We start from the raw sequence: 26,148 nt of genomic DNA, 5'->3' as shown, positions 1-26,148 counted from the left end.
GTATAGGACATCCACCCCTGCCATATAACAACTTTTGCAACTCCACCAGTCCCAGTCCTGGCACAGGTCCCTACTTGTTGCCGCACCCTGGAGCTTGGTGGGCCTGCAACAAAGGACTTTCCCCCTGCCTAGCCACCCACGTTTTAAATTTTACCAGTGATTTCTGCATTATGGTCCAGGTGCTCCCCAAAATCTTTTACCACCCAGCTGGAACCATGGAGGCCCGATACAAACAACACCCCCACCAGATACCGTAGGGAGCCGGTGTCCCTCACTGTAGCAGTTATGTTGGGGATAGGAATGGTAGCCGGGGTGGGTACCGGAACGGCTGCGTTAGTACAGGGAGACCGACAATACTCCGCCCTCCAAGCAGCGGTGGATGAGGACTTAGAGGCTTTAGAAAAGTCAGTAACAAAGCTTGAACAGTCCCTGACTTCCCTTTCTGAAGTAGTGTTGCAGAACTGGCGGGGTCTAGATTTGCTGTTCCTAAAGGAAGGGAAAATAAATGTGTGCTGCCTTGGGAGAAAAATGCTGTTTTTATGCAGATCATACAGGAGTAGTTAGAGACTCTATGGCAAAACTTAGAGACAGGCTTAACACGAGACACAAAGACCGTGAAGCCCAGCAGGGTTGGTTTAAAGGATGGTTTAACAAATCACCCTGGATGATTACCCTAATCTCCACTATAATGGGACCCCTGCTTATCCTTATTTTACTCCCCACCTTTGGCCACTGCATTTTTAACAAGCTATTACAATTTATCCGCAAAAGGCTTTCCGTTGTACAGGCCATGGTATTAACCCAGCAATATCAGGCATTAAAGATAACCCCCTAAATTTTAAGATTAAAATTAGTCAAAAAAAGGAGGGAATGAAAGATTAAAAATTAGAGTTATATTTTACCATTGCTAACTGATGATTTTGCTTTTGTAAACTTGCTTGCGCTAACACCAACCCTCTCCCTGGAAATAAGGAATTGGGTAAAGTCTCAGAGCCCAGATGTCGGCCCCAGGACAAGGTCAGTGGTCGTAGATAAAGAACAGACAGTATGTGTTTTTCAGTTCCCATTTAAAAATTCCCCAGATGGGACCTTGAGATAAGGACCACCTGGCAGGACCAGCAAACTAGGCCAAATGCCAACCAATCACAAGCCTGTAACTATGTGAACCCCCCTAACCCTTATTGTCCAAAGTATCCATGCCCCCCCCATGAGTCCCCCGCCCCGCCCCCCCCCACGCCAGTCATTTTACAAAGAGTGTTACAAAATTTCCCGCATAAAAAATGATTGCTAGGGTATATGGTGACCTTTAAATGAACCAATCACAGGACGCTTTGTGTTATGCGTTAATCTTGTGGTTTTTGCTTTTAAAAAGGCTTGTAACTGCTGCTCGGCACTCTCTCCCTTCCCGAGGCAGGGAGTCCGTTTGCGCAAACGCCAAATAAACTCCTCTTGCTTGTTGCATCAATCGGCCTGGAGTCTGAGTTTCTGGGGTGCCCTCCCGTTGACGAAAGTATCCTAGGGGACTAGGGTCTTTCATATTAAAAGAGATTAATAAGAGGCTTAAAAAATAGGAATAGATTTCTGGATATAAAGTTTAAAAGTAAAATTGTTCTTAACATTTGCCTCAAAGTGCAAAAAGGAAAAATTAGGATTACCAAAACAATTGCTATTCCAGTTTGCTCTTATAGGTTTTTTGTAACAGTTCCCAGCAGGCCCACAAAAAGGAGTGAGGATTCTTGCAAATTTGTCAGATATAACTTTGGCTCTTAATAAGTTCCAGGTAAGTGCATGTTTAAAAGCTACTTCTATGTTGACCACCCTGTTGCTTTTAATTGGAGTAAATGGACTTTTTATAAGTTTCATTGGTCTGCAAACTGGTTTGAAGCTAGCCCAGGCAGAAAAAGGTCCCTTTGATACTGTCACCTCTAGTCAGCCAGCAGACTATTGAAAGAGCAAGCAGAGTTGCTTTGGGACTCAAAGTGGCAGAGTGCTAGCCTTGAGTTGGAGAGCTGAGGGACAGCACTCAGGTTCCAAGTTCAAGTCCAGCGACCAACTAAGGAAAATGCCAGTGAGGTATTTATCCCAGTGTGGAGAAGATGCTCCTGGGATGAAATCAATGGTGGGGCATCCAGAGGCAGTAAGCCACTGCTTGGATGGCAGAAATAATGTCAGATCCTAGAGTTATTTGTGCATGGACCGTCAAAAATTGGTCAGAGCCAGGAAGTCATGGGAAGATAGTTTGTAAGCATGCCTAAAAGGGACAGGAACTTGCCAGTCATCTGTGATAGTAATAAAAAGCTAGTTATAAAATGTGGGGGATAGGGGCTGGGAAGGTGGCTCAATGGTATTGTGCTTGCCTTGCATGCTTGAGGCCCTGGGTTTGATTCCTCAGCAACACATAAGCAGAAAAAGCCAGAAGTGGTGCTGTGGCTCAAGTGGTAGAGTGCTAGCCTTGAGCTGAAGAGCTGAGGGACAGCGCCCAGGCTCAGAGTTCAGGCCCCACGACTGACAAAAAAAAAAAAAGAAAAAAACCCAAAAAACCAAAAACAAAAAAAACAAAAGTGGGGGATAGTTTAAATCCCAACCCCTGCATGTGCCAAAAGCCCTAATTGGCAGTAACTGAGCTGACACCAGCTACATGAAATTTATCTGTTAAAAAAAGGGGGGATTTATAAACTTGAGAGTATGTTTCTTTTTTTATATCATTCTTTTCTTTCTTTACTGACTTAAATCTGTTTTTTTATTGTGAAAATACTGTACAGAGGGATTACAATTACATGGGCAAGATAATGAGTACATTTCTTATCAAGCATTGAAGCCTCCTCCTTTGTTTCCCCTTCCCATCCTCCCCCGCCCCCCCCCACCCAATCCTTCCACTGCTCCCCCTCCCCCCCTGCACAAAAGTTGTAAAGTTTGTTTTCAACATAACGACTTGTACATCTCATTGTTGCAATGGGTCCACCTGTCTATTAACATCTATCTGAAGACCTGCACAAGTAACTTAGGCATTGTTAGGGTCACTAGGGATCACATTCCTAAGCCATCCAGAAAGATGCTTTTGCAAACCCGAGTGCTAAATGAGCTACACTGCTGTAGCCAGAGAAAAGGTCTGTGCATTTGTCAAAAGTTAAAATATTGTCCTTAATGACATCTAATCCTGGTAACCTCTTTGCAAAATAGGCTAAAGTTATAGGATCCTGGCTAGGTAGGATCAACACCCCTGAAGTCAGCTTGAAGAAGTTACAGAAGATGGACCTTCCCCTATCAACCTCCTTTTAAGATCAAGAGTCCAGAGTCATTTTTGGAAAAATGAGGCAAAATAGATATCTGGTTAGTAAAAAGTTGTCATCTTGGTAAATCATCCTGGGCTATTGTCTAAATGGTCTTAAAAACCAATGGGGCCACAGCCCCAAGTTTTTGTAATATATCCTTAGCCAGTCTGTGTAGGAATTTGCAGCCCAGCATGTGGTGTGACAGTCACCTAGAGGAAATCTACATCGTCACCCAGATCACCTCCACCATGGAAGAAGTAGACTCAACTTCTGACTGATTCCATCACCTGAGACTGCTTCCCGGTGGAAAGCTGCTTTGAGTCTGCTAAAAGTAAGATCTTGTGGGACATTCTTTTGGTGATATCCAGTTACCCTCTCTACTCCCACAATGGATATTGGAGGCAAGGACAACATCACTGGCTTGCCTTAGGCACTTCAGGGCATCGGGACCAGAAATCCACTCTATAGTCACAGCCTAGTTTGGCTCTGGTATGGCAATAACCTGCTCCCTCCTGGGTGTGTATTAAAGAGCAGTAACCCCACCAGATTAGTCCCTGTCTCATTGGATGTGGGTGACCTAAAATATCATACCCCTTACATGTCCTTCTACCTTGTGTTTCCTAAGGCATCTACCAACAATGGCTGTAGAGATTCTTATCAATGGAGGTAGTAAGAAGAATGAGACCCAGCCCTGCTCTTAGCCTTAAAATCTAACAAGCTTCTCCACCCCAGTGGTGCCTTGAGGTTGTTCTGAGATAACTAACTTGGTTCCACAAGCCAAAGGAAAAGAAAAAGGGAAACAAGGCCGTAGTAAAGAAAGCCTTGGGAAAGAAATTGGGAAAGAAAAATGGTCTCCTCTAGATAAGAAAAGATTTGAAAAGCAAGGATTATTTTAAAATGTTTGTATCAGTGAAAAAGGGAAGAAGACAAACCCCAGAAAGTTTAAGTATGTAGCAAAGAGTATGAGTGTGTCTTAGATTTGGAGCTTATGAGTAAAGCTGGTATAAAATTAAGTTAGCTGTGATATACACAGAATCAGGATTGAAACACTGATGTGGAACATTCGTTATGTCTATCTGTATGTTGGGGAGGAAGGATGGGCCTACTGCAATCTAGATGCTGGTTTAGTTAGAGCAGCCAGGTAGACTCACTGGCCGAGGTAGTTCTCTAAAATCATCGGGGACTGGACTTCCTTCTCATGAAGCAAGATAGCCTTTGTATGGCATTAGGAGAAATGTTGCTTTTACACAAATCAATTTAGAATTATTAGGAAAAGTTTGGCCTTGGTTAGAAGAGTTGGAGGGACTGAGTTGTGCTATCAGTCTCTCTCCTCATGGGCGACAATCCTAATAACTGCCCTGGCTGGCATAGTTCTCTTGCTTCTGACATTAATGGTTGGTCTTCGTGGATGATGACCCTGATTTCGGCCATTACTGCCCCTCTGGTTCTTATCCTCCTGATGTTACTGGTTGGCCCTTGTGTTATAAATGCATTAATGTCATTTGTGCAGAAAATAATTGGCACTGTAAAATGGTAATGGGGACCCAATAAAACTCTCTCCCTATGGAGGAACTGAGTCATTGATTCCACTCAAGAACAAGTCAAAGGGGGGAATTGAAGTGGACATTGAGATGGGGCCCAAGCTTGTATGATTCCATTTTGATATTTGCCTTTGTTTTAGGGATTTTAGACTCGATGGGCCTAGTTTCCTGAATAAAAATAATGCATCTGGTCCCCCTCCCCTTAACAACATAACCCACCCTTGATTGTTGAACTAAAGACTGACGGATAAAACAGATAGGGTGTAATCTGGCTTAAACTGGTGACACCACCTGCTTTTGGTAAACCCTGCCTTTTGCCCACCAAAAGGTAGACCCCTACCTTACTCGGTAAATTTGCATGCCATTTTAAACCAAGATGATAGGCTGGTTTAAACAGCCATTACAGACAAACAGTAACCTCATTGGCCACCTATGTATGGTCTGGTATGACTATGCAATCCTTTGTGTGTGGTACAATCCCATTGGTCACCTGCGCGTGACCAGGCTCAACCTCATGGATTTTGCCTTTAAAAACCAAAGTATGTGGGCCGGTTGGGGTCACAGTATCAGCTCCCGAGCCTGTGCTGTGGCCCTGACTGGTCACTGTAAGAACCTTCTCAATAAAGTTGCTTCTTTGTTAACAACTTACTAGGTGGGCTTGCCTGCCTGAGTACGGGTCTTCCTACAATTTAAATGTACAAAATAAAAAAGCTTAAGAAAATAAAAAATATTATCTCTCCACAATCATTAATATGTATACCTATTATCTTCAACTAACCTAACTTAAATTGAGTCAAATTATATAGAATTTCCCCTGAGAATTACATACTTATATTTAAACATTGATTGAAGCTTTGTTATTATTTTTTTTTTTCATTTGCTGATTTTTAAGGAGGATCTCATTATGTAGCCCAAGAGGGGCTAGGAACTGTTGATCTTTGACCCCAGACTTGCCAGTTCTGGTATTATAAGTGTGAACCACCAAACCTGGCTTTAAGTTTCTCAGCTTGAGTTACAAATCCATTTTCAAAATTATGTTAAAAACATCTTTTACTGACAAAATTATGACATTCATAATTTAGCAAGAAAACATAGGTGGACGAGTTTGTATCCAAGTTTTTCTTAAACATATATTTTAAGCTGATTTGCCAGATAAAAGCTGACATCGAATAATGCATAGCAATTTCCATATTGAAATATTTCGGATTAATATTACCTATGATAGCTATTTTGCAGTTGATGTTTCACATATGACGTATTCCTCCAGAGTTCAGAGTATGAATTATTTAATCAGAAAGCTGCTACCTACTTAATTAAAAAAAAAAAGTCGTATAATTATCTTTGGAGAAAAACAATTGCTTTTAAACTTACATTTTAGTCATATTCCAGAAAGTGAAGTGATTTCACTGTGTGCATGAGATTTTACTGTATGTGTGATGTGTGTTTGTGTGTATTTGTGTGTGTGTGTGTGTGTGTCCATAAGTGTGTTTTCTTTTAGGAACGGTGATGACAACTGAATTGCTGGCAGTTTTTCTTTCTCCCTTTGCATTCTGCAGAGGGGTGCCACCTGGTGGAAATGGGAGCAAATTTGAAAACTTACCTTCCTGAGAATAAAGGAATGCACTCCTAACAGACCTTGAGAATCTCAACATTATCAGAGACAAGTGAAACAAAGACACTTAAATTCATATTGTATGCAGAAGGATCTATCTCGATAATTTTATACTACTTAGATCTTAAAGGTGATATAAAGGTAACTTTAAAATGTCAAGCACTATTACAGTAGAAGCTTTAAACATATTTTTCATCCATTTTACACAGTGTCCTGTGCACACAGGTACAAAGCAACACTTGTGATTGTACCACATTTTTATAAAAGGAATGGGTTATATTGTTATGTGCATAATATAGGAAGAAAGCCTTAAGACAGATTTGATCTCCTGGCTAAGTCTCAAGTCTACCATTTCTATGACTTCTCAGGCAAGCTTGGTTAGGTTGCTTAACTTAATACTCTGTATCCTCGTCCCTACAAAGTGAAGAACAACAGGATATACCTCTAAAAAGTTGGTTTAAAAGTGGAAAGGACAAATGCATTTGATACAGGGTAGCTTATCAACCTCAAGCGCAGCCCACGGACCCTAGCAAACAAACATTCAGGAAGGGGTTGTTTTCAAGCAATTAATTGTATTTAGCCACTCAAGATTTGGGATCTGTCCATGGAAAATAAGACATTGATCGTGTTATATGTAAATGATTTTCTCTATTCATGTCAAATTATTTACATTTTTGACATTTTAAAAAGGTGGAAGGATACAGAAACAAAAATAACTGTTGCAAAGCATCAATGAAGCTTTAAAAGATCACTGATATAATTTAACTATTTTCAATGATAAAAATATTTTCAATGATTCAAAGAGTAAAGAAAATTATCCCAAAGCAGTATGGAGGTTCCTCAAAAGACTTCACATAGAACTCCCCTATGACCCAGCAATCCCACTTTTGGGCATTTACCCTAATGTTTACAAAAAAGACCACACTAAAGCTACCAGCACAACTATGTTTATTGCAGCATTATTTACTATAGCTAAGATATGGAACCAACCCAGATGCCCCTCAGTAGATGAATGGATCAAGAAAATGTGGTATATATACACAATGGAATTCTATGCCTCCATCAGAAAGAATGACATTTCCCCATTTGTTAGGAAATGGAAAGGCTTGGAAAAAATTATATTTAAGTGAAGTAAGCCAGGCCCAAAGAAACATAGGTCCCATGGTTTCCCTTATTTGCAATATCTAGTATAGGTATGAGTCAAGCGGAAAAAGTCAGAGAATGTGATGTTAGGAAAACGAGCCCTCAAATATGTATTTTAATGTTTTTGTTTCTTTCATGCATGTGTTTCTAACGCATTTATAAGATTATTTCTTTGTTGCTTTGTATGTCCCTCCCCCACAGTGTAACCCCCGCTTTCACTATATTTGATGTCAGTATAACATGTGGAGGAGACGGGGACAAACAAGTCATTTAAGGATTCAGGTGGACCTGTTGTAACAATGAGAAGTACAAAATGTCATGTCAAAACCAGCTTTACAATGTCGGTGTGGGGGGGGAGGGGGGGAAGGATTGGGTGGGGGGGAGGGGGGAGGCTGGGAAGGGAGGTGAAGGGTAAACAAAGGAGGAGGCTGCAATGCTTGGTAAGAAATGTATGCATTATCCTGCCCATGTAATTGTAACCCCTCTGTACAGTATGCTCTCAAATAAAATAAAATTAAATTAAAAAACAAAAAACAAAAAAAAAAAAGAAAGAAAATTATCCCAATCCTGCTCTTTCTGAAAGTGGGGATGTCTCTGGTCACAGCTCTTTGAGACAGAACAGTCACAGACAAGATGAAACACACACACACACACAAACCAAGCCCTGCACAGCATGACAACAGTAACCAAATTACATTGTTTCATATCATTTTTACTCCAAAGAAAGGCTGGGTTCTTTGACTGGCTAAATAGAAACAGGTACTTACTGGGTGGCTCAAGATAAGGTTAATAATGATCTCTATCGTGGAAAGTGAAAGACTTTTTTGGCAATCTTCAAAAGTTTAAGTCATTCAAAATCAATACAGATGAATGTTGTAACCTCAGGCAGAGTTTCATAAAGCTGAATTTATGAAAGTGAATTGAAGTGAATTTGTGATTCTTCTTTTTGAAATATCATGCAAGCTAGGATAATCAATAGCATCTTTATAGAGGTATAGTAGCTAGTATTGCATAAAAGTTGTGAGACCATGACAAAATTAAACCACAATGACTGAATCTATTCATAATCGCGCAGTCATGTATTGAAAGTATGCAAGCATCCACAGCAATCACCCACATTCCATGGCCATCAATTCAAAGTTAGTCCTTGGCCAAAGAATAAAATAGATATTGATATTTCACTCTTTCTTTCTCTTTTCATTCATCAGTCTCTTTAAACACATGTATAAAAATGCACACCAATGACATTTTAAAATCATGTAAGTGCTCAAGAAGTCACTTGAACCTACTAAATTAAAATGAGAGTTCTTCACATGTCCACTCCCTGAATATTTGAATTGGCCATAAAAATATGAATACTAGCAAGAAAAAATGGATTGGAGCTTGAATTAATCTTTCCCTTTGAATTTTAAGTACCAGATTAGTCCTGAAAGAGGGATCTGCTTTGCATATACAACATGTCCATTTATTTGCATAGACATTTTCAGTTTCTGCTTGTTCTGCCTTGCCTTTCCCTCCCTACCTCCCCTCACCATGGCTGTACTGTTTGCAGCACCTCAAGTAACCAGCTGGTGTCACAGGTTAGTGAGCAAGGATTTCATGTGGGAACTCTAACTTATTCTTATGGCAAGCATTATCGTTTCTTTTCTACAGTTTTTATTGTAAAATGTTGTACAGAGGGGTTACATTACATGGCTAGCATCATTCTAAGAGCAGCAAAGAGGCTAGGTGGCTTGTTAATGAAGTTTGAGGGCCGTCAGTCTGAAAGAGGATGTCACATCCATGCTCTTTTAGAAAAATTATTTTTATACATCTCCTAAGCAGTTTTTACATGGTGCTGTGTGCTGGGCAGTGGGAGGAGGTATAAAAAGGAAGGGAAACTTGGATATAATATCTTACTTGTGCCCTTACCTGTAGGTATGGAGCAAAGAGGCTGGTTTAAGGCTTTAATCCAAACAACATTGAGATACCACCTCACCCCAGTTAGAATGGCTATAATCAAGAACTCTAATAACAACAGATGCTGGAGGGGATATGGACACAAGGGAACCTTACTGCATTGTTGGTGGGAGTGTAAACTGTTCAACCACTTTGGAAAGCAGTATGGAGGTTCCTCAAAAGACTCCACATAGAGCTCCCCTACGACCCAGCAATCCCACTTTTGGGCATTTGCCCAAAGGTTCACAAACAAGACCACACTAAAGCTACCAGCACGACTATGTTTATTGCAGCCTTACTTACCATAGCTAAGATATAGAACCAACCCAGATGCTCCTCAGTAGATGAATGGATCAAGAAATGGAATGGAATTCTATGCCTCCATCAGAAAGAATGACATTGCCCCATTTGTTAGGAAATGGAAAGACTTGGAAAAAATTATATGAAGTGAAGTAAGCCAGGCCCAAAGAAACATAGGTACCATAGTTTCCTTTATTTGCAATAACTAGTATATGTCTGAGTCAAGCAGAAAAGGTCAGATAAGTTGATGTTAGGAAAATGAACTCTAAGATATGTATTCAAATGTTTTTTTTTCTTTCATGGGATTGTTTCTAACACATTTATAAGATTATTTCTTTATTGCTTTGTATGTCTCTCCCCCATGGTATAACCCCTGCTTTCACTATATTTGATGTCGGTATAATTTGTGGAGGGGAAGGGAAAAAACAAATGGTTTAAATGGAATACAGGTGGACCCATTTTAACAATGAAATGTATAAGTCGTTATGTCGAAAACGAACTTTACAACTTTGGTGGGGGTAGGGGAGGAGGGTTGGTTGGGGAAGGGAGAGGAGGAGGATGCCAAGGGATGGGAAGGGGAAACAAAGGAGGAGGCTACAATGCTTGATAAGAAATGTACTCATTATCTTGTCCATGTAACTGTAACCCCTCTGTACAGTATTTTCACAATAAGAGGGAAAAAAAACAATGCTTTGTAAAGCAGCATGTACCCCCATTAACAGGAAGGAAGCTTGAAGGGATTGAATAATCTCCACCACCCGTGTGAAACATATGTGAGGAAAATGAAAAGGGAAGGAAGGGGGCAGAAGCGACCACAAGCCAGCAGAGATGACCAAGACTGTTCTGTGGACTTGACCTGGGGGTAGCCCTGCTCACCTCTCACCACCGCTGTGGGACTCCCGCAAAAGACCCCCACCCCCTCCGGCCCCAAGGAAAGATGTTTCTGGAGACCCTGTGAAGTTCAGCCAGTGCGCTTGGACTTGAACCTGGGGACGGCGCCCCGCGCCCCTTCCTGGCAGGGCACAGGGCACAGGTGGGCTCTGGGCCTGACAGTGCTCTGAGCCATGCCACCGGTGCCCCTCCCTCCTCCCTCCCCAGGCTCCTGCTTCTCCTGCCACCGGCCTGACCTTTACCCTGCCGGGCACCCCAGGAATCACGCCGATCCCCTTACATCTCTATTCCAGTCCACGCACATTTACCCCGCTGCCAGCACTAAGGGACAATCCCTATCACCCCCATGTGATAAACAAACAGAAAGGTTGGGGGAGTGGAGCGCAGCGTCTCCATATTATGTGCACAGGCCCACGAGGGCCAGTAGACCTCTGGGACTTCCGGTGAGCGCCTGTGTCCTCACTTCCGTTTCTCCACTGGCACCGGCCCAACTGCCTGGCCGCCACCCATTGTACCGCCCTCATCCGGGGCTCCGCTCGCCTTCCAGGACCGTTAGGGCCTTCATCTGTCCTCGTGGCAGGGGGAGGTCTCCCTCTGAAGGGCAGGCAGGTCACGCCAGGCCCCGGATCAGCGGGCTCCAGGGCCTAAAATGCTGGCTAGCTCCCAAGGCCACCTGTGGTCTCCTCCTCCATGCTTCTCGGCTTGCTGAGCCATGCCTGCCACCACCCAGGAACACGGCATCCTAGGCAGCCGGCAAGGGGGAGCCCGGGTTCGGAGAGACCACCACCGCCATGGGGCGTGGGATGTGGGGAGCTGTCTCCTGCGAGAGCCCCTTGTCTACAGGACAAAGATGGCCTGTGCACACATAGATGTGCACATCTGACGGAAGCTAGGAGGAGGGCATAGAATCAGAGGGAAACAGGGGAAAACATACAAGAGAGCAGCCCATCAGCTGCGCTGGACATGGATGAAAACGAACTAAGCAACTCAACGGCAGCGATGGGAGGGAGGGAATGAGAGGGAAAGAGCAACAGGTTATACTACTAAGCAAAAGGAAAGAAACGCACATATCACCCGCTGTGGAAGAAAGAGTTGTATTGGCACAGCTCATAGAATTTACAAACTTTATAGACCAAGATAATGACAGAAAAAAAGATTACATATATACATATATATATATATATATATATATATATATATATATATATATATATATATATGTATAAAGGAATGAGGGTTATGGATTGGGAATGGACATACTTGATCTGAGAAAATATGAAAACAAACTTTTCTGTTCCTGGTTTGCTACTAAAAGTAGAGTGTTAGCTTTTTGTGTTTCTCCTCTAACCGTACTGTCTTTTGTATGTAAAAATCCCTTTTGGCCTATGTTCAGTTGCTGATTCTCCAGTCCTTGTGCCTACTTGTCATGTCCATCAACATATATATTTATCTTGCCTTAACATTAAGTCAGGCCTCAGATAGGATCAGTTTTCAGTGTATTACAGTCTTGGGATGGGAACCAGCCTTGCATAATGGTAGAGGTAGACATAATGACAATGTAATTAACATATTAATCTTTATAATTTGGAACATGATTTTATTATGAATCGTAGTCATTACATGTCAAAGCAGTTACAAACATGTCATAGTGCCAGGGATCAAGCCCTTTTCCAAGACAAATGATGTTAGAAACCTCGAAATCAGACTCATAAACTAGCATTAATAATACAATCTTCACCTCATAGATTTATCAACAAATAGCAAAATAGGGGAAAGAAATATGGAAAGATTCTTCACAGTTCTGAAAAAAGAGCCAATCCCACAGGCATTTTGACATGAAACTTCCATCCCCTAGGTCTGTGAGATAAATTGTTAGCGTATGAGCTACTTGGCTCCTGAGAATTTACTACAGTCATAGAAAAGGTACACTACCCATTCCAGTAGGGCCTCATACACAGGCTATATGACAGCTTTCTAAGAGTTTTCCTCACTGCTCACTGAAATAGCAAGAAATTTTTCTTCTAACTGGGTTCTCATTCATTCACCTAACTTGGAAATGGGAAGAGTGGTACAGACTTAAGCTGCATTGCCCATCTTTTTGATGTAGCTCCCAGAAAAATCTAGCTTAATACCTGTGTGGCTTAATATGCATGTGTGTGTATATACATATATACACATATATGCATGTATCAGACCTTTCATTGTTGATACCCTCCAATGTAGGATCTGCTAGTTCATTTCTCTCCATGCTAAAAGATTAAATTATACTCAGTCAATCCCCATGTGAATTCAAATTGGCTAAAATTTACATAAAACTAGGAAGTTAGTAGAACTTGAAACTTATACATAGTTATATGAAAAGGAAGTATTTCTGTTTTTCCCTAGAAATGAGGTTTCTTGTGGAAATTAAATGGTGACATCTGCAAAAGAAAGGTCTTTTGCAAGGTTCAAGATTGTTTTTCCTGCCGTGCGCTGGTGGCTCACGCCTGTAATCCTAGCTACTCAGGAGGCTGAGATCTGAGGATCGCGGTTCAAAGCCAGCCCAGGCAGGAGAGACCATGAGACTCCTATCTCCAATAAACCACCAGAAAACCGGAAGTGGCGCTGTAGCTCAAGTGGTAGAGCACTTGCCTTGAGCTGAAGAGCTGAGGGACAGCGCCCAGGCCCAGAGTTCAAGCCCCACGACCGACAAAAAAAAAAAAAAAGTTGTTTTTCCTATTAAACCTAACCCAATATTTAATGCCCTATTGTTGTTTAAATTCAAGTCGCTTCATAAGAACTTAAACTTTATATGCCATCTAATTTTCTGCTTCCTATTGCCATTATTCCCTCCTTCCTTTCACTAATCATAGCTATCTTTTCTGCCTATCAGATAGGGACAAGGAACAGCATGTTAGAAGCAGACTCCCATGCAATGTGGTGTTTGGCCTTTCAGTGTAGCACAAACCTGAAGAATGAAGGTTTGTTCCTGGGTTCTTAGGTTCTTTTTTTGAAAGGGATGATCACCTGCTTTAGATCATTGTGTGATGCATGCACGCACTTTTACATCTAAGGATATTAGTTGCTAGTATATGAATTCAGCAAAGATCTTGAACAAATTTCTCTTGACATGCTCTATCATTTTCTTTTTAGTTTCAAAGCAGAAAATGATCACATACAGATACTGATTAGAGGGCTAGGAATGTGGCTTAGTGGTAGAGTGCTTGCCCATAGTGCATGAAGTTTGGGTTTGATGGGTTTGATTCCTCAGTGGCACATAAAAAGGAAAAGCCAGAAGTAGTGCTGTCGCTTAAGTGGTAGAGTGGTAGCCTTGAGTAAAAGAAGCTCAGGGACATTGGCTAGGCCCTAAGTTCGAGCCCCAGGACTGGCAAAAAGAAAAAGAAAAGGAAAAAAAGGAGCAGAGAATTGGCTTTAGTATTAGAGTGCCTGCCTAGTATGCATGAAGCACTGGGTTTAATTTCGTAGTACTATATAAACAGAAAAGGCTGGAAGTAGCACTGTGGCTCAAATGGTAGAGTGCTAGACTTGAGTAAAAGAAGCTCAGGAACAGCGCCCAGGCCCTGAGTTCAAGCCCCAGGACTATAAAAAAGAGTTAGCACCCAACGTCCCTAAAGAGGTTTACATTCAAAATAAGGCAGAGCTGGGCATTTGGTGGCTTATGCCTGGAATCCTACCAACTCAGTGAGATCTGAGGAATATGGCTTGATGGGAAGGATATCCCAGGGTTTCTGGACTCCAAAACTTAGAAAAGGCCAGAAGTAAACCTATGGCTCAAAGGGAAGAGCACTATCCTTGAGCAAAGCAAATTCAAGGTTAGTGTCCAACTGCTGAGCTCAAGCCCAAGACTGGAACAAAATGATTAAAAAGGCAGAGAGCTAGAGAATGAGTCTATATGCCAACAAATAGGGAAATGGTAAAAAAAAAAGAATTATAGAAAGATTCTTTTTCATAGTTGATAAAGAGCTAATGACAGAAATTTTGACATGAGACTTCTTACAACCTTAGGGTTGTAAGATAAATTGTGAACAATTTTGCTTGTAATAATCTGTTACTGCAGTCATACAAAACATATATTCCCCAATTCAAATAGCTATCTGATAGTTTTCTAGAAGTTTTCTTTGCTGCTTACTGAAATGGCATAGTCTGTCTTCTCATTCATTCATTCATTCACTTAACTTGAAAAAGGAAGGAATGTTACACACATAGCTGTAATGCTCAAACTTTTGATACAATTGCCAGAAAATCTGGCTGAATATGTGTATCTTTATGTACATGCATATATACACATAGGAATGCATTTCACCTTTCAGTGACATATTGCACTATATACTCTGTTGGCTTATCTTCCAGTGTAAGCTCTGTTGGTTTAGCTTCCAAGGTGATCTCTGTTGGCTTATCTTCCAGTGTAAGTTTTGTTGGCTTATCTTCCAGGGTAAGCTCTGTTGGCCCATCTCACCTTTCACTGATATCTTCATGTACATACTCAGTTGGCTTATCTTCCAGTGTAAGCTCTGTTGGCTTACCTTCCTGTGTAAGATCTGTTGAAGCATCTCACCTTTCAGTAATGTCTTCATGTAAGATCTTCTGGCTTACCTTCCAGTGTAAGCTCTGTTGGTGCATCTCACCTTTTGATATCTTCCAGTATAAGGTCTTCTGGATTATCCTCCACTGTGAGCTCTGTTGGCTTATCTTCCAATGTAAGCTCCTTTGGCTCATTTTTCTCTGTGCTAAAGGATTAAAATATACAGAGTCAAATACCAGGTAACTTTCACCAATGTTATGTACAATTTACCTAAAAGTAATAAGTTGGTTAGTTGTATGAAAGGGGGGCATTTCTGTATTTTCCTAGGAATGAGGCTTCTAAGGAATTTTTATACTAAACAAAGGTTTCATGCAAAATTTAATAATTGCTCTTTACTAGGCCAGGAGTCTGGCTCAAACTTGTAATCTTAGCCTCTCAGGAGGTTGAGATCTAAGGGGCACAGTTTCTACCAGTGTGGACAGAAAAGTCTATGTATCTTCAATTAACTAACAAAAAAGCTGGAAGTAAAGCTGTGGGTCAAGTTGTAGAATGCCAGATATAATCAGGGACATTGCTCATGCCTTGAGCTCAAGCCTAAGGATGGCACATTTAGAAAGAATATTTGTTTCCTAGTAAACCTGACAAAATGTTTAATGCCCTTTTGCTGTTTAACTAATTTTAAATTCAGTTCAACTTCACAAGAACTCAAACCTCACTTACCATCTAATTTTCTGCTTCCTATCTGCTCTATCCCCTCCTTACTGAAGTAATCATGGCTGCCTTTCCTGGCCTGTCAGATACAGATGAGGAACAGCAGGCTAGAAGCAGGACTCTCATCCTGTGTGATGGTGGGCCTTCAGGATTACTGAGTTCTGGAGAATGAAACACTGATCCAGAGTCAATGATCTCCATTCTCCTGAGATCTACAGAATAGTAGGACTGCCTGTTTCTGAAAGGAACTCACATCCCTTGGCTCTTTATGAGTTGCATACATGCACTTGGATACTCCAAGGATTGTGGCTTCCAGTCCTTGAATTCACAGCAGACCATGTCCAAGTCTCTTCTGACCTGCTCTATCATTTTTCTAAGTAGTTTCAAAACTGAAAATCATCAGGTGCACTTTTTGATAGGTCATCATGTATTCTGTCAACTGTTGTCATACTCCAAAATGGTTTACCCTGCAGATGACAAAAGAAGACAACTTACCCAATATTCAGGTTTTTATCATAATGGACCAAAATGTCACTGTGAACAAATGAAAAAGAGAAAATTAAGTTGCACTATGTAGCTGAAATCCCATTGTTTTTCTACAGTCATGACCACTGAAACCATGGCCTTGTGCAGGCTATACAAGTGCTCAGTCACTTGACCTAAATCTCCAGCTCTTCTGTCTCTACCACCACCTCTCTCAAGTACTGAGGTTTGAACTCAGAATCCTGCTTGCTAGATGCACATTTGGAGTCATGCTTTAGTCTCTGCTGGCTTATTCAGTGATCTCCTTGTTTGTGTTTTCAGCATAATCTGGGATGGATGGGCATGCCTCGGTCTCACATCTATTACCCTAGCTACTCAGAGGCTGAGAACAGAGGATAACAATCTGAAGCTACCCAAATATCTTGGGGAGTTCATTTGCAATTAACGAGCAAAATGCTGGCCTGAAAACAGGTTAAAGAGTTAACACATCAGAATAAGTACTGTAAGCTTATTTACCCCCACTTTGGGTTGACAGCCCTCTCCCTGGGTCCTCCATAAGCCAGGCCCTGCCATAGTTGTCTATTCCCATGGCCCTGGCCATGTCAGCAATGGAGTCTGGATACTAGTTTTAAATGTGGATCCTTGTGTTTTTGTTATTTGGACATCTCTGGCGACTCAGTTCCAGCTTCTAGCTGAGCCCTGTCATAGACCTGCTATGTCTCCCTCCCTGTGTTGCTGCAGTCAAGAGATGGGGCATGGAAGGTTGCAAGCTGGCTTGGTCCTCTATAAGCCTTAGGCTGCATTTTTTCCTGTGGAGGCTGCCAGAGGAGAGGTGAGGGTTTAGATGGCTGTGAGCCTGGTGTGGACATTTGGCTGGTCCTGGCAGTGTAAAAGGCTGTAAAATGCTCTTGTCTAAAATTGGCTAAGAGACAGTGTCAGGCCAGTTTCAGGTGACCCCCACCCAGCCTTCCTCCAACTGAGCGTATTCAAAAGGCCAATGGTAATATGCCTGGCTAAACAAACAAGCCCAAAAAATATGTCCCACCAAGTGCTTTGTTAAAAATCTTGTCTTAAATCTTTGTCATCTGCAAGAATATAAGACTGGCAGTAAAAAAAGATCTCTTGCCACTAAAAATTTGACAAAATGTACGTACAACTGATTTTCCTTTTTTTGCGTGCTTTAAAATCTGTGTCAGTGAGTGTGTGTATGTGTGAACATTTTTAAGATAAAACTCAGAATATGAAAAATATTTTGGGTAAATTAAGTTTAAAATTCAAAAAGGTCATGAGTTTGTACACTTACCAAAGATCTTAAAGAATTACTGTGTTGTTTTAAAGAGGAACTTTAATTAAAAGGCTTTCTAAAGATTTTTTAACTTAAAATTAGAAAATCTGGTATTTTTAAAATACATAAGGTTGTTTACACTGTAATCAAGTTATCTGGCTTACAAAGAAAGGCATCAGGAATTTGGGATTTATTTCCCTTGGCTCAAATTTAGAAATAATTATTAGAAATTTAAATGTAAAGGTTTGATTACCACTGCTAAAGAGTTTACCTGTTCTGTCTGTCTAAAACTGCTTGAACTCAGGGCCTGGGCATTGTCCCTGAGTTTCTTTTGCTCAAGGCCAGCACTCTACCATTTGAGCCACAGTGCCACTTTTGACTTTTTCCTTGTATGTGGTACTGAAGAATCGAACTCAGGGCTTCATGCATGGTAGTCAAGCATTCTACCACTAAGACGCATTCCCAGCCTAAATCAAATTCTTATTGCATGACAAGAATGTTGGCTTAAGCCCTTGATTTTCCTCACAATTCAACAACTTTTAAGACACATAAATGTATTTTATCATTTAAAAAGAAGGAAGAAGGTGAAAATTTCCTGTCTCATCCTTTTTCTTTTACTTGTGTAGATCCTTAGCCCCAAAGAAATAATCTCTCTCACCATTTTTCTAGGCTAGCCTGGAAAAATGTGTGACCCTATCTCCAAAACAACTAGAGCAGCTAGGTATTGGTGGCTTTTGCCTTTAGTCTTACCTGCTTGGGAGGTTGAGATTGAGAGGATCACAGTGTGAGCTAGCCCAGAGGGAAAACTGTCAACATGGTCATGGGTGCCTATCATCCCAGCAAGGATAAGAAGCCAGACACAGGCAGTCTTATTTCTTTGGAAGTAGGCAGCATCTTGGTAGTAGCTAAAGGACTCTGGTAAAACACTACTTTTTCCTACACTTCACTCTTCATGGTGATTCAGGTGGAGGGGGGGAGAGTTTCCAAGCTGCTCTTCAGGAAGCTTCTCTGTAGTACCTATTCCTGTGTTCCAAAACTGTTTTCAGTTTTTTTCTTTCCTGGCACCAGAGTTTGAACTCAGAGCCTTGAGCTTGCTCAGCTTGCGTCGCTGACACTCATCACTTGAGTCATGCCTCCAACACTACAGTCTCTGGATATGTTGTACAGGGAGACTCAGATTTTTCTGCCTGGGCTGGCTTCAAACTGATTCTCCAGAGCTCAGCCTCCTGACTAGCTAGGATTTTAGGTGTGAGCCTTACCAACACCCAGCTTGGAGTTGGCTTTTTAAAAACCTATGCACTGATTTCTCTTTTCTGCTGACCACCCATGCTGAATGCTAGCATAAGGCCTATCCTGTCAGGGGACTCAGTTATGTGACAGCAAATAAAGCATCTGTGATCAGATGTTTAAGGCAGGTGCTGGGGATGTGATGCTTAGAAGGAGGAGGGAAGAGGGAAAAGAAAGATTGGTGTGATTAGGAAAAAAAGGACTAGATGAGAAAATGATACAGGGACACTGCTGCTGAGAGAAGTGGGTCCAGAAAAGTATCTCAAGGGTTCACGGGTCTCCTCACCTCTAAAGGCTCCAACCCTGAAAGGCCTACCCTGAGCTGAGACTGGGAGCCATGAGAACAGAAGGCAAGGGGATGGAGCCCTACCCTCAAGTGGAAATAGGCAAAGGAAGAAGAGAGACACCTAAGAGTTGCTGACATGGCTACACATTGCCTGCCCAGTGGGCAGCTCCAGAGAGGAGTTCCTGTGTGGGGAAACTTAGATGGCTAGGAGTTATGACCATCTATGTACATAACCATGAGAAAAACTCAGAGTGGGAAGACTTGCCCTCAGGTCCTATCTCTCAATTCTACAGCACTTACCTTAAATTGAATAAATTACAATCTTTGTAATTTTGAGGTTCTTTCAGGTGGTAAATTCCAATTATGTATGTTTTTCATTTCAAAATATGGAATGTAATGACTTTGTGGTAAAACAACAGAAGCCTCGATTTTAGTGGATTTAAAGGATTAAAGTTAGTATCTTAATCTTTCTTTTTTAACATGACAAAAGCAGTTAAAAATTAAGCAAACATCGAGTTCCATTGCATAATTAATAGTCTTATGTATTTGCCTCATGACTAATTATCTACCATGGGAAAAAGCGCTGACCTGAGACCTGCAGGGAGGAACATGGAAGGAGCAAGTCCTGCCGATGTCTTGCTTATGACTGAAAGGACAACTACGGGGATAAAAATGCTTTGGTAGTAGCTGCTGTAATGAGTTAGAGGAAGGACTGTGGTTTAATGGATGGTTCCTCATCATGGGAGAGAGAGACCTCCACTAGGTGCAGTAGATAATTATAGGTCATTTCTGGATGTCTCTAAGAGCTAGAGTTTCTTCATCTGCCCTTTTCCCAAATTTGTTTTTGTAAGGAAACCCTGGAATTCTCTAAGTCTCACATTCCTCCTCTACAGAAAGTTGCTCACAAGGGCTTTCCTGGGACCTCTCTTTGAGGAACTGAAGAGTTCTGGCACTGTGCATTAACTATCACATCTTCAATTAGTACAAGCAATATGCTGGGTGTGGGAGGCCCATGGCTATAATCCTGGCTACTCAGGAGGCTGTGTGGGGACTGAAAAGTCTGGGAGAATCCATCTCTAATTAGCAAAAATTTGGGCTAGAGGTGTGGCTCAACTGGTAGAGTGCCAGTTATAAGCAGGGAAAGCCTACTGAGTACACGGTCGCTGAGTTCAAGCCCCAGTACTGGCAAAAAAGGAAAGGGCAGTGGTGAGAAAGTCTCCTGACAGCTTTTAACTCTCAGGTAGCAAGGGGAATGGCCACAGGAAAGGGCAGAATGTGGCAGTGTGTAAGAAGGATCTCTGAGCAGAGAAGACTTGGTTCTGCAGCCTCTCTACCCTGCATTGCTCTCCCAGTGACAGCAGAGCTGGGTAGGACATAAACCAAGGCCATGGAATAACTTCAGCAGGGCCACCAGGAAAATCCTTCACTCTGGCATTAGTGCTTAAAGTGCCTTTTTACTCATTGCATGCTTCACACAGCCTGGGTAGGTAAGCACCAACAGATATGGAACACTGACCAAGTCCAGGCCTTCGGCCCAGCCACCCAACCAAGCCCTGGCAGATCTTGTAAAGCAGAGGATCCATGAACAGCAGACCATTGTCCATTGCTTATTCTGATTGCTCTATGGAGTTCCAGTAGAAAGCCAATCCAGACCTGTCAGCCTGAGCCTCCCCAGTGCTCTTGGTGGTGTGTCTATTTCCATGGCTTTCTGTCAATCCACAAACATAGGAGGTGCAAAAGTTTTGTTTGTGTGCAAACCAGAAAAAAAATGTGGCAACTTGTAACTGTCAGAAATGTGGATGAGTCTTAACATGGAAAGAAACCTCAACTATAACCTTATTTCTAAAAGAAGGTTTTTAAAAATGAGAGATTGCTTCCCTTATCACTAGTATTGAAAAAGACTTTACTAAACCAGCTATTCTACCGCCTGGTTGCTTAAGCTTGCCATGTTGTCTGACTGGATTACTGCTGCTTGAATTTTAAATGTTGAGCCACAGCACAATTCTGTTACTGGGATTAAAGGGAGTAATACTGTGGAAGGGTCTTGAGAGCATGCTCCTTTAGAGGAGTCAGATTCAGGGCGGGGAAGGAAAAGCCTTTATGTGGTGGCTCTACTGGCTGTTGGAACCCTTTTTTTGGATATTGGTGGTAGGGAGACCAAGGGACAGAGAGATGTAGGCTGCCTGATGTATTTTCAGGCTGCTGGCTCGTGCCCATCTTCCATCCCACAGGGCTCTGAGCTCTGTCTGTGTCACTTTGGCATCCATATTTCCATTACAAAAGTCCACATTGGCAATTGGCAGACTTCCCTGACCATTGTGCTCCAAGTGGTCAATGTGTTGATTATAAGGTTGCTAAATTGGAATGGTCTGCCCCAAATACTTCCCTTATCTTTATGAATTCTTTGTAGAGTGTGTTTTCTGCATTGTAGGGGCTTGAGAATTGAGTCAACCTTGCCTGCATGATGTTTCTGTCAGTGAAAAACCATGCATGATGGTGGTCCTGTGAGATTTTATTGCCTAGTGACACCACAGCTGTGGCCATTTGTGGAAACACATCCTGATATTTGCACAATGATTGTAATCACCTAGTGACTTGGTTCTTAGAAGGTGGCCCTGTGAAGCAATAAAGCAAAACCATTCAAGTAAGGACATCATTCCAGTCATGTTAAAATAGAATTCTTTTTAAAGGCAATCACGGCCTTAAAATAGTGTGGCAGTAAGTAAGGTACTTAAAGTACCAATCTGTACTAACGAGAAAGTAATGATGACTGTGTGTTCATGGGGTTAGCCAGTGTTTGGAAAGGTGTCTTTCCCTTCTCAGTGTTACCAAGGCTTAGGTGAAGTTGGTTATGAGCAAAGGTAGTGAATTTTCAAATAAGAACTCTAGAGTATTCATTTTTGATGTTACACAAAAGCAGAAGTTAATGAGATTTATAATTGTTTCTCAAAGTCCTTTTGTCCTCCCTCGTCTGTGTGTCTGTAATCAAAGATGGTTTGTTACATAAGCCTCTTGTGTCATGTGTGGTATTGAGGTGAGGGGTAAGTTGTAAAACACCTCTCCCCTTTAGCTTTAAAACTTTCCTGACAGTCTGACATAGGAATAGTTTGTGAATCAAGCAATCTGTTTTCTGTTTTCAGAAATGACAAATAAACGACTTGTGTAAAAACATGGGAGTCCATAGGTATTGGAAGGATTACAATTTTTAGATAGCTTTAAGCTATGTCAGAGTTCTTTCAAGTGATCCCCACTGCTCTTCTGTATGCTGTGTTCTCAAATTAAATACAAGAGGGAGACTATGTGAAGTATATGCTTTCAAGAAGACATCAGTGAAGCTGGGCCTCGCTGACTCACACCTATAATCCTAGCCACTCAGGAGGCTAAGATCTAGATGATTGAGTTCAATGCCATCCAGGGCAGACAAATCCTCAAGCCTCTTATTCCAATTAACCATCAGAAATCTGGAAGTAGAAGTATGGTTCAAGTGGTAGAGCATCAGCCAGGAGTAAGATGCAGAGTTCAAGCCCTAATGCTAGCACACCACACCAAAACAAAACAAAACAAAATCATTAATGATACTTTTATATAAAATTTATTTAGTGGGTTTCTTTTTTTTTTAGTGGGTTTTTTTTCTTAATATATACCGAAATATAAAGTATCATGAATTTAGACATCGGTGGTGTGGTGCCTCAGATAGTGTGCCAAAATAGAATAGTTTATGTAACTACTCTTCGAAGTAGATCTCTACAGCAAAATCAGTGGGATAAAACCCACATATTTTTGGTTTATGAAGATTATCCAGTTCATTACGCCTCAGGTAAAGCCTAAGGATAGGAAGAAAATCCATTACCTTTTATTTTAGGGCTAACAGAAAAGTCATACAATACAACACTCTTGTTTAGAAAGAGACTTGCTCCTGCAACCAGAAACTAAGCTCCATTTGCTTTCCTTACTTGGCTAATTCCACCTCTTGGAGGTGACATAGATACCTTAATTTTCAGATGCAAACACATTGGTCCCAACATGCTTCCAAGGGAATTAGTTACATCCAGTTTGAACAAACTATGAAAATGTCTATAATTGGTAGAAATTACCCACAAATATATTAGGTATGTAATGAAACTCAGTAATAAAATACTGTTTTGTTTCTTTTGTGTCAATAAGGGTCTTGTGATATCACTTAGCCTTTTCTGCTCAAGCTAAATCTATCACATCAGGCTATTTCACTGGCTAATTGAAGAGTCTCACAGACTTTTCTGCCTGGGCTGGCTTCAAACTGTGATCCTCAGATCTCAGCCTCCTATGTAGCTAGGATCAGAGGCCAGTGAGACACCAGTGCCTGTCTGTATCTCTTATTTCTTTTGTTTTTTTACATTAATTTACTTTATTGTTATTATAAAGGTAATGTACAGAGGGATTACAATTACAGGAATCAGGTAATGATTACATTTCCTGTTGTACAATGTCTCTGTTCCCTCATTCTCTTCCCAGTCCCTTCCTCTCTCTACACCCACAAGTTGTATAATTCACTTTCATCTGTGTCCAGTGAGCTCCACTGCTGCCCTTTTTCACCCTTTATCCCTCAAGTTCTGTACTCTTCCCACTCCCTCCTTGAGGTATAGATGTGAATACACCATACAAAACCAAGAAAGAATCATCACAAATTGATTTTTTTAAAAAGAGAGCTCTTATTTCTATATCATGAAGTACTAGCGCTCTCTCTCTCTCGCTCTCTCTCTCTCTCTCTCTTTCTCACACACACACACACACACACACACACACACACACGAGTTTTATATAAATATGAAGAGGCATGTAGGCATTGTGTCTTTGTATTTCTATCCTAGGAGTATCTTCTTTTGGTCTCACTGTGTGTAAGTATCTAGAATCCTGATAACTTCCCATATCCCAGCGTATTTTAGATCTAATTCTATCTCTCTCTCAAGTGACAAAGCTGTGTATTTGTCTCAATAACAACCTCATAACTCTTAAAGGAGCTTTACAAAAGCAAGGCATGAAACGATACCAATTCCTACAGAAATGTCTATGAAATGAGGATAAAACATCCCCACCATCTCTCATGTGACCCTGGTGACATAAAGGACAAAGCTGTGCTTTACAACAACCACTTGGAGAAGGAGCAACGAGTAAAGGCCCCTCGCCCCAAGCCCTGCCTTTGTTAAGAATTTTGCTCATGAGTCAAAGTTTGTTCATATACATCTAGAAAACTTGGTGAACATTTTGTCATTAAATAGTTTACTCTTTCCCAAACCAAATTGTGTGTGAATCACAAGTGTGTAGAACTGGTGTTTTCTTGGTGCTGTCTTACTAGACTAGAGGTATTAAGCTCAGTTCAGACTTGAAGAGAAGATTAACATTGGATATAACAAATACTATCAGTTCACACACACACACACACACACACACACAAACGATGACACAAGGACAATCTCTTCAACTCTGGTCTTGAGTAGTGTTCACCACCTCAGGAAAAATACTCCTAAAAAGTGGAGAACTTGTAGGATCAGGAATGTGTTTCTAGATATGGTACTAGGTTCTTAAGAACAATGAACTTCTTTTTAGAAGCTCAGTTCTTAGAAAACGTTTTTAAATGGGAGTCTATAAAATTAATGGGTTTCAGACTAATTAATACTTATCGAGCCTCGCCATTTCTGTCCTAGATGTAAATGTGCCAGTGTTAGCTTGAGGCCATCTAAAGCCTTCCTCGATGGATCACACCTTCCTTCAGTATTACCATAGTACATCCACACCCACTCAGGACCTGGCATATTCCAGGAACTGAGCAAATGTAGACTTCCCTGGGAGGAACTGTTCATCACTAAGATCTGAGTAACTGCATTTTAACTTACACACCATCCCATGACTGGGGTTTTGAAATGGTTGCTCAAGGGGTTCTTTGTATTTGTGGTAAATGTACTTAGGACAGTGGGCAAAAAGACCTGCCACTGTAGTTTATACACAGATGTGGAAGATGAAGCTGTTTCTATTGGATTACATCATATCCTTACCGATTATTCTTTACTAACGAGGTGTGGAAGCACAAAAAGAAAGCACAGCTCTGGTAGTATTTTGGAAGGTTCTAAAAACATAGGGTTAAAGAAAAAGGTTATTTTCATAATAAAATGGATACCAAGAACTAATGATCCCAAGAGATTAAAATTACTCCCTTATTTCTTTATGTATTTATCAGCTGCAGCCTTCTATACAAAGTACTCAGGGACTTTAGGAGAACACTGTTTCAATTAAACTGTAAAGGGTCAAGCTTAGTGCAGTAAAATAGTAAAAAAATTTTTTTTGTTTGCTACTTCTCTCTTTCGCTGACCACCCATGCTGAATACCGGCAAAGGCCTGCCCTGGTCAGGATGCTTGGTTGTTTGGCAGTAACTAAAGCATTTGTGATCAGGTATTTAAGGCAGGTGCTGGGGATGTGATGCTTAGAGGAGGAGGGAAGAGGGAAAAGAAAGATTGGTGAGATGAGGAAAAAAGGACTAGATGAGAAAGTGATACAGGGACACTGCTGCTGAGAGGAGCATGAAGGAGAAATGGGTCTGGGAAAGAAGCAGTGTCAATGGTTCATGGTTCACCTCTAAAGGCTCCAACCCTGAAAGGCCTACCCTGAGCTGAGATTGGTAGCCATGAGAACAGAAGGCAAGAGGAGGGAGCTCTCCCCTCAAGTAGAAATGGGCAAAGGAAGAGAGAGACATCTAAGGCTTGCTATCATGGCTATGAATCGCCTGCCCAGTGGGTAGCTCCAGAGAGGAGTTCATGTGTGGGGAAACTTAAGAGAGCTAGGAGTTATGATGATCTATATACATAACCGCGAGCAAAACCCTCTCAAAGAATGGGAGCACTCGTC

The 26,148-nt window shown here is 41.4% G+C and overlaps 1 protein-coding gene across 4 annotated transcripts in view; it reads right to left on the bottom strand.

Moving 5' to 3' along the window:
* Positions 1-14,277: 14,277 nt before the first annotated feature.
* The window catches only part of LOC122112511, a 54,643-nt gene continuing 42,772 nt past the window's right edge, over positions 14,278-26,148 (bottom strand). For 2 of the 4 annotated variants that reach the window (XM_042685308.1, XM_042685312.1), the window contains 2 exons: positions 25,301-25,371; positions 22,901-23,095 (listed from right to left, as the gene is read on the bottom strand). The gene's annotated coding sequence lies outside the window, so the exon portion shown is untranslated. Of the gene's footprint in view, positions 15,425-16,287; positions 16,398-16,425; positions 16,465-22,900; positions 23,096-25,300; positions 25,372-26,148 lie in introns of those variants that run through there. The other 2 variants (XM_042685311.1, XM_042685310.1) reach the window with 2 other exon arrangements.

Source organism: Dipodomys spectabilis, unplaced genomic scaffold, assembly GCF_019054845.1.
Source record: "Dipodomys spectabilis isolate Male_0828 unplaced genomic scaffold, ASM1905484v1 ptg000095l, whole genome shotgun sequence".
NCBI lineage: Eukaryota > Metazoa > Chordata > Mammalia > Rodentia > Heteromyidae > Dipodomys > Dipodomys spectabilis.
The sequence above is the reverse complement of the archived record's forward strand: the minus strand, read 5'-3'. Positions and strand labels throughout refer to the sequence as shown.